The sequence below is a fragment of the Lactuca virosa genome, chromosome 3 (genome assembly GCF_052849685.1).
Source record: "Lactuca virosa cultivar CGN04683 chromosome 3, Lactuca_virosa_CGN04683_v6, whole genome shotgun sequence".
Lineage (NCBI taxonomy): Eukaryota > Viridiplantae > Streptophyta > Magnoliopsida > Asterales > Asteraceae > Lactuca > Lactuca virosa.
Genome location: NC_136428.1, coordinates 207627867 through 207646903, shown reverse-complemented (window position 1 = coordinate 207646903; position 19037 = coordinate 207627867). Strand labels below are relative to the sequence as shown.

Below are 19037 nucleotides of genomic sequence, written 5' to 3'. Positions count from 1 at the left end.
CAGGAATAGCAGTAGGTACAGTAGCAGCATTGACTGCCACTAGTTGTTGCTTCTTTGAGGATTCTTGAGAGGATTTGCCCTTCCTCTTGTTCCAGCCTTTCTTATTGTTGTTGTTGTTGTTTCCCTTCAGTTGTTTTGGTGCAGCAACCACTGAGTTTTGATGGGCTCCGTGGTCAATAAGAGATTGTGCCAGCTCTTTGGCACTGTCAAAGGTAACAGGCCTCGAAGCTAAGACGCTTGACTGAATTTGGGGCGACATACCCCAAATATATCTCTCAATCTTTTTGCTCTCCAGAGCAACCATATCCAGACAAAGAATTGCCAAATCATAGAATCTACTGGTATAGGTTGATATGTCAGAACCAACCATTGTAAGACCCCAGAGCTCTTGCTCGAGTTTCTGAATTTCCCCTCGCGGACAGTATTCCCGCATTAGCATGGCTTTTAAGTTCTCCCAGCTTATTGACTTAGCCACTACCAGAGTTAGTGACTTAATATGGTCATTCCACCATGTTAAAGCTCTATCCGAAAAGGTACAAACAGCGAATTTGACTTTATTGCTCTCTGGACAGGAGCAGATTTCGAAAATTGCTTCTGTCTTCTCAATCCACTGTCTTAATGCCATAACTCCTCCACTCCCATTAAAGGTCGTGGGTTTGGCATTTGAAAAATCTTTATAAGTGCACTGTCGCGAGTGCCAATAACTCTCGCCATGGTTAGAAGGATGTGTACCAGCTCCCGACCCACTAGCACCAGGAGTATTGATATGAGACATGGCAGCCGCTACAGCCGCCGTGACCGCTGCTTGAAACATAGCAGCGTCGAACTAAGGAGGTGGTGGCGGAGGTGGCGTCGGTGCTTCATTAACGTTGTTACGTCTTGGATTTCTACGAGGAGGCATCTTTTTCTATAAAAGTTAAAAGATACAAAGATGGTAAGATATCAAGAGTGAATATGAATTTGATATCTCTGAACTAAACATTTACTTCAACATGAATCTTGTAATGAATTGGAAATAAAAGTCTACAACAAGTACAAGTTGCAACAGGATGATATGAAATTGAGTGGTTATTTTTCAAAGAGTATGAAAATGCATGTCGATAATATTGGCATATTGAATACACAAAGTCTGGAAAACTTGTCCCTAAACAGGTCTACAATATACCAAATTCTGGGAAAAATATTGACATAATATTGGCCTACCGAAAATGAAATTTTCGCGGTCGTACTGAAAAATATGAAAAATAACGCTAGAACATATCCGTAGACTTTATAACCAAAAAAGTGAACAAGAAACGAGTAGAGTATTATTCATTTCTTAAACCAAAATAAAGGATAAGTATAGTATCTCCTACTGGCGACGGTTATCATATAGACGAACCCTCAGCTCAGCCAGCTGACGCTCTACATCAAGCAGATGTCTTTCATACACTGTCTGGCGTGCTCGAAGCCCTATGACTTCAGCTCGAGTTAGAGCTAAATCTTGCAGCAAGGCCTCGTTGTCTCTCATTTCTCTGTTATGAGCAAGTTCAAAATTGTGAATACTATCCGTATTGGCATTGTGTCAGCATCTAGCTCCACAGTTTGTTGAATGGCTGCCACTCCTAGCTCAACATTTCGAGCCACTCGGCGAACCAAAATAGGAAGAATTCTGTCTGCAGAGCCTCCCTCACTTATGTTGTAGAAGCTTCGATCTCCGTTGTAGGGTAAGGGTTGACCTTGCTCTCGGCTCCACCTACCTAAGTTCTCAGCCCATGAAGGTGTCGGACCTTGGAAATTTTGTCGTGGATTAGGATTCTGGGCAACTGGTGGTGGATTATAGGCTTCTGATTCAGAATCATTGTCTTCAGGAAAATTTTCTGCAAAATCATCATCTAAGGGAATTTCATGATTTTCTTATGGCTCTGCATCTTGTTCTTGATCGGGGAGGTACGGGTCTCCGGGTAAATGAAATCCAGCCATTGTTATCTAAGCGAGAATAGGGATAAGAGATATAAAATATAGTTAGTAACGATAGATTAAGGATACAAATTTCTACGAGAGAGACTTACAGTTAACAAGTAATGTATTCTTTATGACTTGTTCTAGGTACTACTATAACTATAAAGTGTATACTAATTATATATAACTTGGGTATAACTGACCTTCGATTAAATGACCCGGCTCTAAATCCACAACCAAACAAGGAATAGGAAATGAAGCTAGATCACATATTCTAAGTCTATATAAATTTAATTATATATAACTGTAATATACCCTTAATATTTATAGTTCTACCCTCAATTGTTCTATTGTTTTCACATGTTTGTTATTAGTATATAGTGCCTAAAATACCCCTATAGTATTTTAATCTTTATGTTATGTTCTAGAGTTCTTCTGAATATGTATGGTTGGCAAGTTTTAGACATGTCGCAACACCACTATCACTCCCAAACACATGTTGGTCATATCTCAAATCAATATAGTTGATCAGGCTATATTAATCCCAGATATGATTACATAACTGCCCAGGTTTGACTGTAATGTCCAACATCCAAATACTTTTAAGTTCTTATGACTGTGATACTGTACTTGTAGGTATGAGTGTTAGTATACTTCTTGTAAAAATACTTAAATTTTTAAAAAGTATACTTGTAGTCAGAGCTCTTAGCCCCAAATGTATTTATAGTATGTATATCTTTTATGGATTGATATACTGAGTTCACTATAAACAATGCTCTGATACCAATCTGTCACACCCCCAAACCAGACGGCGGAAACGTCCGGGGGTGGAGGACTTCATTTGTAGTATCACAACACATGTATTATAGTAATCAGAGTACAAACAACCACTGTATTTAAAAAGTATAAGTATTTACATGTGTTTCATCATTGTATATTGAAACCAAATAGTTATACAAAAGAAGAAGACAATACAGAAATAGCTCCATCTTCTCAAAAGCTCGGGGAATACTTGTCTACCGGTTCCCTGAGAATACAAGTAATTTGAAAAGAGAGTATCAACATAAATTTGAGTGAATGCATAAGTATTTATGTTTGAATGAATGTTATCTGTTTCTTGAATAAGTAAACTGTTCTAGAAAATCCTATATTTTCTGTTGTATATGAAAAGTAGTTTTAATTACATAAAACTGTTATGTTTATAAACCAATGTTTTGTATTTGTATTCCTTTTGTAAACTTGTAACTGAGAGTGTGCCTGGTTTCATCAACTATTATTGTAAACTGTAATTTGTATCTTGTAAACTAGTACTTTGAAAATGTACTTATGTTTAGTTAATTATACACTAACGTATTGTTAATATCTTTTATATGAGTTATTATAACCATACTGACTAGATGGCCTGACCCAACGCTATGAATGCATTGAAAGCTGTTGATAACAACTATCACTCGTAGGCGTGTATGCCTGACTGTAGCTAGAAGTCTGAGTGCGAGGTTGTCAATCCCAATATAGATCTATACACACATTGTTTCGATCCCCGACTGGAGATTCTGGTTATAAAGTCGGGACTTTAACTATATTGTTTAAATGAATTAAACAACTTGTATCAAATGACTCATAAAAAGCATATAAACGTTACATGTATAATAGTTATGAAAACCCAATCATTCTGAAATAAATGATTGACAGTATGTTCTTGAATTAGTATTCTTAACATATATCTGAAAGATGTATATCCTTTATTAGTTTTGAATCAAACCTTTGTTTTTGTAAAACAATGTACTTTAGTATACTTGAATTATGAATTAATGTTCTGTGATTCATAAATTATACCTATTATAATTTATATGTACTTTCTGAATTGATACCGAGTATTCATGAATGCAACCCCTTGCTCAACATGTTACAAAGGGTATTTGAAATGAATGAAATAGCTTTTATACTTATATACATATACAAATATATATAATTAAAAGTTAAATGACACTCGGACAAATAACCGATACTTATAATCCCACATCCAAACAAGGAAAAGGAACCAAAGTGGGTTATCAGTCCTAAGCCTTTTAAATCTTATTTATATAAATATAGGTATATAAATATGATTTATGGGGGAAAATATAAGTTTATAAAACCATTTAAAAGAAGTTTAATATTTTGAAATACTTTTGTAGACTTAATGTCATTTTAACACAATCTTTGAAAACCATTTGCTTTGATAATAACTGAAATCTATTTTGATAAGATATTTGAAACCATTTGTTTATAACACAAAATCTTTGTGTTATGAAAATACGGGGGTATGAACTCACCTGTAGTGAGTGATTCAAATGTAAGATCGATATAGGATGCTAAGTGTCAAGTGAAGCCTCAAGCACAAACGGATCCTATTAAGCATATAATGACACATATATGGATATAATTAGTGTATATAACAACTAATCATGTTAGGGAACCACCTTAGGGACTAGGAAACACTTGGATTGAAGTGTTACAATCACATGTGATTGCATTAAAGGGGTTCACGGCCAAGGAGTGTACGGTCAAGGAGTGTACGGCCAAGGAGTGTACGGTCAAGGAGTGTACGGCAAAGGAGTGTATGGTCGTACACTCATGGAAGAAACATGCAAAAGAGGTGTTTACGGCCCTATCTAGCATCCATTAAGTGTTCACGATCCTATGTTGGGACATAAGATGAGTTTCCGGCCAAGACATGCACCAAACAAGGGTTTACGGCCATAAGAGGAGTTTACGACCGTAAACTCTTGGAGTTCTTGCATTAGATGATGATTCAAGGCTAGGAATCAAGTGTTTCTGAAGCTTAACTAGAAGATAGAAGAGATACTCACACTTTTGAGGGCTCCTATGGAGTTCACGGCCCAAAAACAAGTGTGTGTTCTTGGTGTTCTTGGTGAAAGTGATGAAGATTTGAAGATCTATCCAAAAGAGATAATTTCATGGATGAAATCATAGAGTTTTACTAGATTAAGAAGGTTATCAACTAACAAATAGAAGAATCACTTACACTTTGGAAGATTAGGATGAAAAATCTTGATGATACTTGAGAGAGAATTAACTTTCTTGACTTGGATGTGTGAGAAGTGAAGGAAAATGAATGAATATCATATATGTGGGCATGAGTTCACGGCCACCTTGAGTTTACGGCCGTACACTCATGTTTGCGGTCGTAAACTCCTCTTGATGGAGTTCTTGGCTCGAAAGCAACACGATGAACTTAAGTTAACTTATCCCTAAACCCAAACCTTGAATGTACTAGGCTTAGAACACTCAAACAGACCCTAAACAATGCTAAAAGATAGCAGAAATGGGTCTGACTGTGATTGAATTGAATGGCTGTACAAGATAGAAATTTCGGGTTGTCACAGATTTCCACGTCGTGGCAGGTGCATGGCCACGACGTGGGGATCATCTGTGTTGACTTTTGGCTGTTGAGTTTGATCGTTGACTTTTTTACTAGTTTGACTTTTAGTCAAACTTTAAGGGGTATTAAGCTTTAGGCTGAGGTTTAGCCTGTCTTTGGTTTAGGAGGTTCGTGTATCTGATTCTGTGGGACTTTGAGTAGTAGATTTCAACTCTTCGTTCAGATGAGTCTTCTCACTGTATTACCTATGTCATAGTGGTGTGCATGTTAGACTAGTTGAGTCTTATTTGTTGATTGATTTTATATGTGTATATAATTTGCTGATAACTCTAGGACTGATGATCGTCTGTTGTGTTGCTGATAACCCACAGGGTTGCTAATAACCCATAGGACTACTGTGAGCCCATAGGATTGTTGATAGTTCCAGGGTTGTTGATAATCCATAGTTGTTTACTACCTCCATCCCATATTAATAGTTCATGTTTTCTTTTTGGTTTGTCCCAAAATAATAGTCTACTTATAAAAATAAATATCTCTTTACTAAATTACCCATCATTATTAGTTAACCTACCATGGAATTAAATGCAACAAAATGGTAAAACTATCATTTCATTTAATAAAGTTAGTGGTAATTAATGTTTTCTTAATCTGTGTGTTTTTGTTTATGGACAATAATTTTGGGACGGAGGGAGTATATTGTTGCGTTGTATGTGATTTTTAGGACTGCTGATAGTCCTAGAGTTGCTGATAACCCATAGTTGATTATTATGTAGTGTTATATGTGATATTTTGGAAAATTCGTTAAACTTTGTGCTTACAGTTGTGGATTGAATATTTTCAGGTACTTATCGGACTGCGAAGACGAGAATGTACACACACATCAACAGTTTTATGATTCGAGATTCCGCATTGTCTTCCTTATAACTCTGATTTTTGAATTATGGTTTATGAATAAGTCGTTTGACTTGAATGTAACTTTAATAAAAATGGGTGTTATTTAAATTTAAAAAAAAAAAAAATTATTCTGGAATTTGGAACGTTATAATTGAGAGCTCTTAACATCACTCTCATTGTTAAATGGTGGTGGCATATAAAGGTTGATCATTCCTCCCTATGTAGTCGTGTAATAAAAGGAATTCACAACCTCTCCCAAAAAACCGAAGAATTACTTGGCCAAAAAAGTTATTCCTGGAGTCCGAAACAACATTGCCAACATTAAAAATGACTTATATAAACTCAATATCCCTCCTGATCAAATCTTTAAGAAACAGGTCAAATCTGGAAATGATATTTTATTGGATACGCGGATTGGGACAGAGCCACTTAAAAACTCGTTTCCCAATTTATTTCGGATGGAAAAGGCGAGAAGATGCTTAGTGGAGGATAGAGTTAAAATTTAAGGGTCATCATGGGACGGGACATCGTTTTCCATCCACTAAAGGAGCAAGTTGCTTTATCGTCAGTTATTGGCAGCTTCCAACCATGTATACTCCCAGATTATTGGATATGTTGCATCACTCCATATGGTATGTATACGGTGGAAGCTCTTTGTCAACGAATCGACCACATTCCCATCCTCTCATCAGGTAATAAGTTTATATGGACTAAAGAAGTCCCCATCAAAGTGTCGTGTTTTGTTTGGAGAGCTAGAACATTATGTATTCCCTCAACGGTAGCACTGCAACATCGAGGTATTCATATAAGTTTATATGGACTAAAGAAGTCCCCATCAAAGTGTCGTGTTTTGTTTGGAGAGCTAGAACATTATGTATTCCCTCAACGGTAGCACTGCAACATCGAGGTATTCATATAAGTTTATATGGACTAAAGAAGTCCCCATCAAACTTCATTAATGTGGACAAGATCTTAGAGTTTGCTCCACAATGGGGACGTTGTCCTAAACAGAGGAAGACTTTAGTAAGTATCTTCTATGGTATTATGTGGTGGTTATGGAAGGCAACAAAGGACAGGCTGTTCCAAAAGCAATTCATCTCTTCAACTAAGGTCGCTGATAACATCAAATCATTGGTCTACATTTAGAATCAACACAAGAGATTTAATTGTTCAGATAATTGGGTAGGTTCGTGTGTTTGCTATTTTTTGTATTTAATTTTTGTACTTTTGCCTCTCTTTCCTTCCTTTTCTAACTTCTTGGTAACCTTAGGTAGGTTAGTTTTTTATTTTAACAATATTTACCGGTTTAAAAAAATAAAAGTAAACATCATATTAGTTAAAAATGCATACCTGTTACAAATTTTATTTTACAAGAACAAAACTACTCAACATTTTAAATTCTAGTCGTTGTCATTACGTTACGCAGAAAGAGAATTAGAGTAATTCGTCAAAAGTCAATCTTAAAGCTTTGACCATGTAATCATAATCAATTGGTAACTAAGGTGCAAACATTACACTGACAACTTAATTAATAATAAATAAATAAAATAACATAATACTCCAATAAATACTCCAATAAATCAAAAAAATATTCTCCGTAATGTCCACGCTCTCGATCGAACCAAGGCACCATACACAAATTTCATGTATTAATTAATAATTTTGATTTTCTAGTTGTGCTGTATTTCTATCAAGATGAATAATGAATAAAATTGATAGCAATTAAAAAGAAACTGGTTGTGCTAATTAAAACCTTCTAAAATATTTTACTAAAAAAAATATTCGCATCTTAATTTAACTAAGACATTAAGTATTTAATAGATTACAAAATAAAAGACTTAAATGAGGGTATATCAAATTCTTTATTTCACCATTACTAAGAAATTGCTAATTTAGATTGTTATATATAATTAATCTTGATTTTTTTACTTGTATTTATTTTTATCATGGTGAATAACCGGAAAAAATATTTTAAACTTACAGCATGCATTCTTTATAGATTTTTTTACGTATAATTCCTCTTTTCATTAATAATCGGAATTTAGTTGCAAAATGTATTTCATTTAATCTTTCGTAAATCCAAGAGCCAAGAAGTACCATATAAGGCGTGGGCTGCCTGAGAGCCCATAATTGTTTTAGGCCAATCTATTGATGGGCTATTTTGGGCCAATTTGAGGTTTACTAATTTGTCGCGGTGCAAAATCAGCAAATGAAGTTAAATATGATAAAAAAAAAAAAAACAAATTACAAAGGGATGCTATTTTTAGGCCATTTTAAGTTTTCATGCAATAACCTTGTTTGATAATAAAAAATTTAAACAATCTAATCATAAATAACTAAATATAAGAGAAGTTAACAAAAATAGAATATTCATTTAAGAAAAAGGGGGATTTTAAACATATCATAGTAAAAACTATTTTATTAAGTCAAAACCACCATTAGTCACATTAGTCATAATGGCGTCTAATCATTAACTATTTACATACTTATTATTATTATTATTATTATTATTATTATTATTTTCTAAAATTACGCTATACATATTAAAACCCAATTCAGTGTTTTCATTTATATATTAATGGTCCCTAATTTTTTTTTCTTTTATTCACAAATGGCCCCTAAAATTTATTTTCTTATTCATAAAGCATCCAAATTATAATTGTATTTTCATATATAAAGTAATTGTCCCTAAGGTCTTTTCATTTATTCACAAAGCATCCAAATTACAAAATTAATTATTTCTATTATTGACAAACATTTTGAAATTATTTCCTTGAAATTATTTTCCATTAAATTTTAACGTTTACATGTATTTCAATAATATTTAAAATATAGTCGTTTTTAGTTTATTGTTTTTACATTCGCTACGGTTTGCTAAGTGTAAATGTAAGTTTAGTCATCCACACCCTAAAGGTTAGGGTTTCGATTATCCTAAGTCCTTATTATGTTTTCTAAATGCATTTTTTTAAACATTTAATTACATGTATTTTGTAATATCTTAGCAGTTTACAACAAACCATCTGATTTTCATACCAATGCACGAGGGGACAACACTAGTTTATTTTATTGCTTGACTAAGTAATGGCGAAAACCACCATTATTTTATTTTTTTTATTTTTTTTATTTTACTATCATAAATGAAATCATAGTCCAACTTTGAGTTGAATATGTTTTGTGAGGTTAAAATTAAAATCATTTAGATGGTCAAATATTTGTAATTAATAAAGCATAATTACAATTATTTTTAATCAAATGCGACCACAATAAATAAAAATTATAGTTTTTATTTATCATTGTTTTGTCAAACACATTCAGATTTTAATCTTTATTAAAAATATGTTAATATTAACAATAAAACATCTAATATTAATAATGTTTAAATTAATTTTATTAATAATAAGAGACTTCAACTATATGAATGTTACAATTATTACGTGGCACATTCGGTGGAATATATGCATTTAAACGAGTATTATACATTATTTTTCATCTGGTTGAACGTTCTGATCTATTATGACGCCAAAATGGCAAAACTGTAAGCATTGGATGAAAGAACTTAAAGGACCATAATGTAAACATAGTTATATTATTTTAATTTGATTGTAGTGAGATTCATTTACACAATCTAGTAGAATTGGTTTACATATCACTTAATAAGGGAATGGGGTTTGGAGTTTTATAGTAAAATATGGGATAACTCAAATGACCATAAATTTAAATATATTTGTATTATTTTGATCTGGTCGTAATGATATTTATTTACACCGCACTCAATAAAAGAAATAAAATTTAGCATATTTATAATAAAATACGGGGTAACTTTAAGGACCATAAATGTACACATAGTTATATTATTTTTATTTGATCGTAAACATAGTCGTATTTAATTTTACTAATAACGACGTTTATATTCACAACAGAGTATATAATATTATGATGTATATGTATGTTTGCCGTTTTTAAAAAACTTAAAACTTTTTAATGAGTTATTTTTAATATACTTATTTAAAACCTATTATTTGTGAATTTGTGATGTTGAATTGTTTTTCATCACAAAGATAATATATATATATATATATATATATATATATATATATATATATATATATATATATATATATATATATATTAAATTGAAGTAATAAGGATGGAAACTAATTTTGTAAAATATAAAAGGATATAAATGGAAAATAAGCTTTAACTAGAAAGGGTAAAGATGTAAAATTTGTTTAATGTTTGATAAACTGATTGTTAGTGGGATCGAAAAAAGAATCTCCATATATTCGTTTAAATAATGTAAATTGTAATACGGGAGTAATCTGTAATTATTATCTAAGTCTCATCAATTGGGGTTATGTATTTTTTTTTTGAAAGAGAAGTCTCATCAATTGGGGTTATGTAACCCAAGTCAAAAGTGGTTTTGACCTTTAGAGTGGTTTTTGACCTCTAAATCGGGTGCGAATAACAACACCCAAGAAAAGACTGCTATTAAGAAAAATCTTCTATTCTAATAAAAGATTCTTCTTAAAATGACTGCTATTAAGGAAAAACTTCTATTCTAATAAAAGACTCTTCTTATTTTTACGTGGCATCTTCTCAAGCTAATGAGATTTCAAAGTAAAATGCCTAATATGCCCTTCAGCTTTTAATACCCCAAACTCTATCTACTCATCATTTATTCCTCAATACCCCAAACTCTATCTACTCATCATCTATTCCTCAAATGACGCTCCAATTTCGTGTTCTTCGGTTTGGAAACTAAATAACGATTCAAAGATAGCTTACAATAGTATGAGAATTTTAATTTTAGTTTTGAAATCATATTTTTCCTACACGCTGATGTTTTTTTTAACCCTAGAAGCAGTTCTTCTACATTTTTTCTTGACAAAGATGGTGGTTTTAGAACATAGAACGTTGCCAAAGCTTTGAAGAATACGAAACAAATTTCTAATTTCAAACCCCTCACACTCTCTCAACCCGAAGGCTTCCAAGATTTCACTCTTACTGCCAAGATTTCAAACGATTTCACCATTCCATATGCAACAATCGTACACACTGCGTAAGATTAATCACACTCTCCCTCTTTCTCTCTTTACTATAAAACCGTCGTTTTTACCGTTTTCAATTTTTGTTATTGCTCTTCCCTCACTATATCCCCTTTCTCTCTCCATGTTACTCTTTTTGGTTGTGTTTTTCTCCTAAACCCTAAGATTTGGGGTTGATTTGAATTCAGTTATGTTTTTTTCTTATTAAATGGTTAATTTGCATTCGATGATTTAGGTTTTTTTTCATCCAGAATTACTAATGTGCCAAAGTTGTTTCAAATTCCTTGAAAACGATATTAGATTGTCAAAGATCAAGTTCTCAAGTTGTGCACTAAAATTGGATGCTCCATGCCGAAACCAAGTGTTGATTTGAATTGTATTTTCCAATTTATTTTAGTCAGCACACATCAAATTTCCCTTATAGGTAAACATTCTTACCCTATCTCCTTTTTTCTAATTATCACAAATGGAGTTTTATTTTTAATGTATGTAGTCTTTGTATTTAATACTTCGGAATTTATTGCCATTTTCAGGAATTATGTTTGTCAATTTGTTCCAAGTAAAATGCAAGGTAATTAACACTTGAGTTGGTACGTTAGCTAAAGACGACATAAGAGTACTATTTTTCTTTATACTTAGATTCATATCTTGAATCTAATAAACATCTTGATTACAATTTTTTATACATTAAATAGATATTTATTTCAATTCTTCATATTTCAATCTTTTTTTAAACGGGTAAAGTAATCATTGATTATAGCAATGTACTTTAAAAGTACATTGCTATTTTTATGCTAAAATCAAGAGAAGAGGACCACATGAAATGAAAGTACATTGCCTTTTCTTTTAAGAAAAAAGTCCATTTTTTCAGCAATGCACTTTCATGGGGTTGTCTTTTTTATTTGATATCATCTTTTTAAGTTTGGGCTAAATGCAAAAAAATAGAAACATACTTTTATTTTTTATGTTTCTTGTAACATCCTTGTGTGTATGTTCTGTAAAAGGAAACTTTCTTAAAATGCCTTTGAACCCTTTTTTCATTATATGTTGGTGTTATATATACCTGTAATGAGTATTTACAATGCTAATTTGAACTAATTGTCAGCTGCCTTATCTAATTTTGTTTATATGAAATTTTCAGTTTATAATTCCCTAGAGAAAACTTTAAAACCGATTATTTTTTCATTGTTAAATAGTACTTATTTTTTATGTATGGATCATTAGTGGGTCAAGAATGCGAATATGGCTTCTATAGAGTATGGAACGGGGTAAAAGAATTTCTTAATCTCGAGACTACAAGATATAAATGTCATTACTGCCCATTTGATTAGTTTAGAAATTGATAAGTCAGTGGATGCATCATGGTGAGCATGAAGTCGCAATAGAAGACGTTGGACCCAATGATTTTTCTAATGAAGAATATGTTTGCTTAAGAGCAGGATTAGCGGATTCAATTGATCATCCATTATTTGATATTACTAATTAGAGGATGCAATTGATCATCCATTATTTGATATTACTCATTTATTATTTTTAAATATCATTTTTATAATATATATTTATATAGGAGTTTGATTTGTACAAAAGAAATCCCTAACTTAATAAAAGACTCAATAGCCACGTGCCCATTTATACATCCAGTTTTTGTCCATTGTGATTTGACCATTTTTCCATTCTTCTGTTTCACGTTATACCCACACCTACGCTTTTTTATCCTGCACATAAATTATTATTAATAGATGTAACATCCCGGGCTTTCAGGTATTTTCAAATCCTTCCTTTGGTTTTTAAATATGTTATTTTGGGTCCTTGGAGTATAAAGATGTAGCCTTAAGAATCCCTAGTAGCAAAATGGTAATATTTTGGAGCATGAGTAGTACGTTGGGCGTACATGTGAGTATGCTAAGCGTACTAGGGTGCGCCCTAGTACACTGGGCGTACACATATGTACATTGGGCGTACTAATGTTCGGGTGAAACCCTAATTTTTAGTGTTTGAAGAGTATTTAAGCACCTTTATGGATCATTTAGCCTCACTCTTTCAACCTCCAAGTCCTTGAGCCGTTCTTAGCAAACCCTAACCCCATAAGAGATTATTTTGAGCTTAAAGTGTGTTATTTGTGTGCTTAAAGGAGAAGGAAGTGCATCAAGGAGTCAATGAAGGAAAGCAAGCTTGTAGATCTTGGATCATCATTTCCGTAGGAAGCTCCAGAAGGTAAAAAGTTGCTACCTTTATGTCTGGTTTGCTTAGATCTCATCTTGGTAGCTTTATGATGTTCTTTTGTCCCTAAAAGTCCCATTGTTGTGCATGTTTGATTTTGGACGTTTTCGGTTGTCCTTCTAGACCCTAGGAAGGGTCCTTAGTCATAAAAATGAGGTCCCAATGGTAAGAAGTGTCTCATGAATTTGGAAAAATGGTCTTAATGGATTAAGACCTTGTATTAAGAACTTATGGACGTGTAAAGTCATAAATTTGGATACTTTATGACTCTAGGGTGCATTTGGATGATGGATTTGTAATATGGGCTTAAGTGCTTAAGTAATTAAGCACTTAATGAACTTTTGGGATTTACAAGGGTACGCCCTGTGTAGGGAGGAGCACGCCTCGCGTACTCAGTCAGCCACCCCGATGGTGGTCAATGCGAGGCTCACGTACGCCCTGCATACCTCCGGTGTACGCCTAGCGTACGTCATCTGTGGACTTTTGAGTTTGGGCTTCGAGTTTTGGGCCACCTTGTGGGCTTGAATGTCTTGGGCCCTCTTTGGACTTTCTGAGTATGAGTGTTTTGGGCCAATTTGAGAGTTGGACCTTAGGATAAGGCACAATAAGGGGTTGGGCCCAATTTGGAAAATTGGGCCAATTATGGGTCTTGAAGTAATTTGGGACTTTTGGATCAAAAATTAGACTTGGGCCTTAGCCCAATTGAGGAAAGGGTAAAGTGGACATTTACCCTAAGCATGGATCCTTAGTCAAGGATGGTAATCCAATTGTTAATTGGATGTTTGTTTTGTTATGATAGTTCGGGATTTTCGTGAGCCAGCAGTCGGAGGTTTCAGTGTGGTTCGACATTGTGAGGTGAGTTTTCCTTACTGTACTTGCGGGTCGAAGGCACTAAGGTTGTCCCTTTGGATTTGATATCATGTTATGTATGCTATAGTGTTGTAGTGATCTGTTAGATCGGCATCCTGGTATTTAGGATGTTGCTATGCTTAGTCATCTATAAGATCTGTCTGTTTGTTTGTTGGCTGGTTAATAGTATGTTTATCTGTATTATGTGCACGTGATTGGTGGGTGGTTGAGGCTTCACTGCTTTGTGCGTAAGACAACAGGCCGGGGTATTCCAACCCGACGGTTGAGGGCCTAGGGTATTCCATCCCGAGGATGATTGGACCCATAGTATGTTGGCATTCCAACCCGATGGTTGAGGGGCCTGGGGTATTCCAACCCGATGGTTGATTGGACCCAAAGTATGTTGGCATTCCAACCCAATGGTTGAGGGGCCTGGGATATTCCAACCCGATGGTTGATTGGACCCATAGTATGTTGTTTTGTATTTGTGTTATTTGTTATGTATTGGTATTTTGGGGGAACTCACTAAGCTTTGGGCTTACAGTTTTGGATTGTGTTTCAGGTACCTCAGGGGATCGCGAGAAGGCGAAGGCATGATCGTGCACCTCCACATGTTTTTGTTATATGATTTTGGGATTTCTCTGATATTGAACTTATTTTGAAAACAATTTGTAAACAATGATGGTTTTTGGGTTTGTTTAAAAGTTTAAATTTTTCATGAATTTTATGGATGTTACAAGTTGGTATCAGAGCCTTGGTTTGAGTGAATTGGAGGAACACTCGTTTGAATCTAGTCTCAAACTAAGGAAAAGATTTTCAAATGGTTTTCAAAATAATCAAGGAGGATGAAATGTGTACGATCAGCTGGAGCCAGTAAGTAGACCCCAAAATACCATACTGTTATCTGATATTGTGATATGTTAGAACAACATGCTAGTAATAGGCTAGGGATCTTCAGGTTTTGCATGATAGAGTTGCCTGATTATATGATGCGTGATAGCCTAAGGATTTTCATCGGGGTGACAACACTGCTTAGGGGATACCTCAACAATTTATGTCAAATAAGGCAACCATGAGGGGGATGGAGTACTGCTGGCGAACACTAAGTTCAAATAAATACCTACAAGTTGCGAGCCTGCTAGCGTTCCACTGGAAACACGGTCGTTACAACTCTCTCCCCCTTAGGATGATTCCGTCCCGGAATCACGCATCAGCGTGTAGATGTGGATAGCGACTCATCATGTCACTCTCTGTTTCCCAGGTGAGGTTCGGCCCATTCGTATGTTTCCATCGCACAAGCACTAAGTCGACCATCTTGCGTCATAACTTCTTTGTCTTACGGTAAACAATTGCCTCAGGCTCTTCGGTTAGCCTGTTATTTTCATCCATCCTTAACTCTGAAATTGGAATTATGTCGGGAACTTCTCCCATGAACTTCCTCAAATATCACACATGAAAAGTGTTATGAATACCATCAAGTTCTTCTGGTAATTCGAGCTTGTAAGCTTGGTTCCCAATCCTCTGATGAACTTTGAATGGTCCAATAAACCTTGGACTTAGCTTTCCTCTCTTTCCGAATCTTATAAGTCCCTTCTAAGGTGAGACTTTAAGCAAAACTGAATCTCCAACTTCGAATGTAATTGATCGTCTCTTTTTGTCAGCATAGCTCTTTTGACGATCCTAAGCTGCTAACATCCTTTCCCTGATCACTTTCAGCTTTTCAGCAGTCTGATGGACTATCTCGGGGCCTATAAACTGCTTTTCTCCAGCCTCAAGCCAACAAGACGGGGTACGACACTTCTATCCGTATAAAGCTTGATAAGGTGTCATCTTGATGCTCGAGTGGAAACTATTATTGTAGGAAAACTCTACCAGAGGTAAGTGCTCATCCCATTTACCTTGGAATTCCAGGGTACATGCTCTTAGCATATCTTCCAGTGTTTGAATCGTTATTTCGCTCTGACCATCAGTCTGCGGATGGTAAGTTGTACTTAAACACAACTTCGTACCCATTTCCTCTTGTAGACTCCTCCAAAACCTTGAAGTGAAACGACTATCACGATCCAATACAATCGTTAAAGGAACGCCGTGAAGTCTTACTACTTCCTTCACGTAAGCATTTGCAAGCTTATCAATAGACCATCTCTCATTGGCTGCTATGAAGTGTGCACTATTAGTGAACCGATCCACGACTACCCAAATCATGTCGTGACCATTCTTTGTTCTGGGCAGTTTAGTCACAAATCCATGGTGATGTTTTCCAATTTACCCATGGGTATAGGTAAAGGTTCTAAAATCTCATACGGTTTCTGATGTTGTTCCTTAACTCTTGCACATGTTACACACTCAGCCACATACTTTGCAACATCGAGCTTCATCATCGGCCACCTGTAGTATGGCTTTAGATCCCTATACATTTTAGTGATGTCGGGATGAATCGAATACATAGACTTGTGAGCTTCTTCCATCAGAAGATCTCTTACTCCTCCCATCTTAGGTACCCAAATCCTATCTTGGAATACCTTCAGTCCTTAACTATTTGTACCGAACACTAACGTTTTGCCCAAACGTACTTCCTTTCAGTTATTTTTCTCTGAAGCTTCTTCCCGAGCTTTCTTAATACTTTCCACAATCGTCGAGACAACTTCGATTCTTAACGCTCTTGGCCTTTTCTTTTCAAGGTTTACTTTTCGACTTAGAGCATCAGCGACAACATTTGTTTTACTAGGGTGGTAAATTATCTCACAGTCGTAGTCCTTGAGTAACTCTAAACAACGTCGTTGCCTCATGTTTAATTCCTTCTGATTAAAGAGGTACTGGAGACTCTTATGATCAGTGAAAAGTTTGCACTTCGTGCCATAGAGATAATGCCTCCATATCTTTAGGGCGAATACTACCGCTGCCAACTCCAAATCATGAGTGGGGTAGTTCTTTCCGTGCTCTTTCAATTGTCGAGGTGCATATGCCATCACCTTTTCCCTTTGGGTCATAACACAACCTAAGCCAACTGCAGATGCATCGCTATAAACTGCAAAGTCTTCAACTCCGCCGGGTAAGGAAAGAATTGGTGCTTCACACAACTTTTTCTTTAGCTTCCCGAATGCTTCTTCATGCTTCTCACTCCAAGTATAAGTAGCTCATTTATGGGTCAAAGCTATCAATGGAGTAGCTATCAAAGAAAAGCCTTGGATAAACCTTTGATAATATCCAGCTAATCCCAGAAAGCTTTGAATCTCTGTGGCACTTTTCGGTCGTTCCCACTTCATCACAGCTTCGATCTTTGCTGGGTCAACCATTATTCCATCCTGGTTAACCACATAACCCAAGAATTGGACTTCTCGAATCCAAAAATGGCATTTGGAGAACTTTTCATACAGCTTCTCCTTCTTCAAGACTTCTAATACTTCTCGTAGATGCTTGCCATGCTCCTCCTGGATCTTTGAGTATATCAGAATGTCATTTATGAACACTATCACGGATTTATCGAGGAATGGTTTACAAACCTTGTTCATCAAATCCATGAATGTTGCGAGAGCATTGGTTAGTCCAAACGACATAACCAAGAACCCATAGTTTCTGTATCTTGTTCTGAACGTAGTTTTCTCAATATCCTGCTCTCTCACCTTCAGCTGATGATATCCTGACCTAAGATCGATCTTTGAGAAATAGCACGAACCTTGCAGCTGATCGAACAGGTCATCAATCCTTGGCAATGGGTACTTGTTCTATACCGTTGCCTTGTTCAGCTCTCTATAGTCTATGCACATCCTCATGCTTCCATCCTTCTTTTTTACGAATAACACCGGAGCTCCCCAGGGTGATGAACTAGGTCTAATGAAACTGTTGTCCAACAACTCCTGAAGTTGCGTCATAAGCTCCTTCATCTCCGTCGGTGCTAATCGGTATGGTGCTTTTGCTATTGGTATCGTTCCTGGTAACAAGTCTATCCGAAACTCTACTTGTCTATCAGGCGGTAATCCAGGAAGATCTTCGGGAAAGACTTCCGGATAGTCATACACCACTGGTATACTTTGTATCTCCTTCTTCTCCTTCTTAGCATCGATCACAAATGCCAAGTATGATGTGCTTCCTTTGGACAAACATTTTCTCGCTTTCATTAGGGAAATGGTTCCAGTATTCACTCTGCGTTTGTCCCCGTACACCATAAATGACTCTTTTACAGGTGGGTTTACCCTTACTATCTTCTTCCTGCATAGTATGTCGGCATCGTTGGCGCTAAGCCAATCAATTCCCACTACGATGTCGAAACCATTCAACTCAATGGGTAATAGCTCTTCGTGGAATTTGTTTCCGTTTAAGACGATGACGACATTCTTAATGCAATCGCTAACAGGTATGAATTTGCCACTGGTAACTTCTACAACTAGGGCATCATCAAGTTTATCTACATGCAATGCTAGTCTTCCACCAAATTTATGTGATACAAAGGAGTAGTTTGTTCCCGAATCAAACAGTATATTGGCAGGCAATCCATTTACAAGAAAGGTACTTGAAGCGACATCCGATGTATCATTCGCGGCTTCTAGTGTCATCTGGAAAGCTCTGGCTTTTGGCTTTGGTGGGACATTGGGCCTTGTCGCCTCCTTCTTCTTCAGGCAATCCTTAGCAATATGACCTTCTTCATTAGATCCATAGCACACCCTTTTTTTGGCGGTGCACTCGTTGGCGTAATGCCCTGTCTT

At 35.4% G+C, this 19037-nt stretch overlaps 1 long non-coding RNA gene across 4 annotated transcripts; it reads left to right on the top strand.

Annotated features, from left to right (window-relative positions):
* Positions 1-10906: 10906 nt before the first annotated feature.
* LOC145166934 (uncharacterized) lies at positions 10907-15056 on the top strand. 4 transcript variants are annotated; one of them, XR_013740807.1, is made up of 6 exons: positions 10907-11009; positions 11079-11279; positions 11566-11689; positions 11799-13479; positions 14285-14340; positions 14897-15056. It is a non-coding gene; the product is annotated as an uncharacterized LOC145166934 (long non-coding RNA). The 4 variants fall into 4 exon arrangements; XR_013740805.1 differs by having other exon boundaries at positions 10907-11279; positions 11799-11836; positions 12490-13479; XR_013740804.1 differs by having other exon boundaries at positions 10907-11279.
* The last annotated feature ends 3981 nt before the right edge of the window (positions 15057-19037 follow it).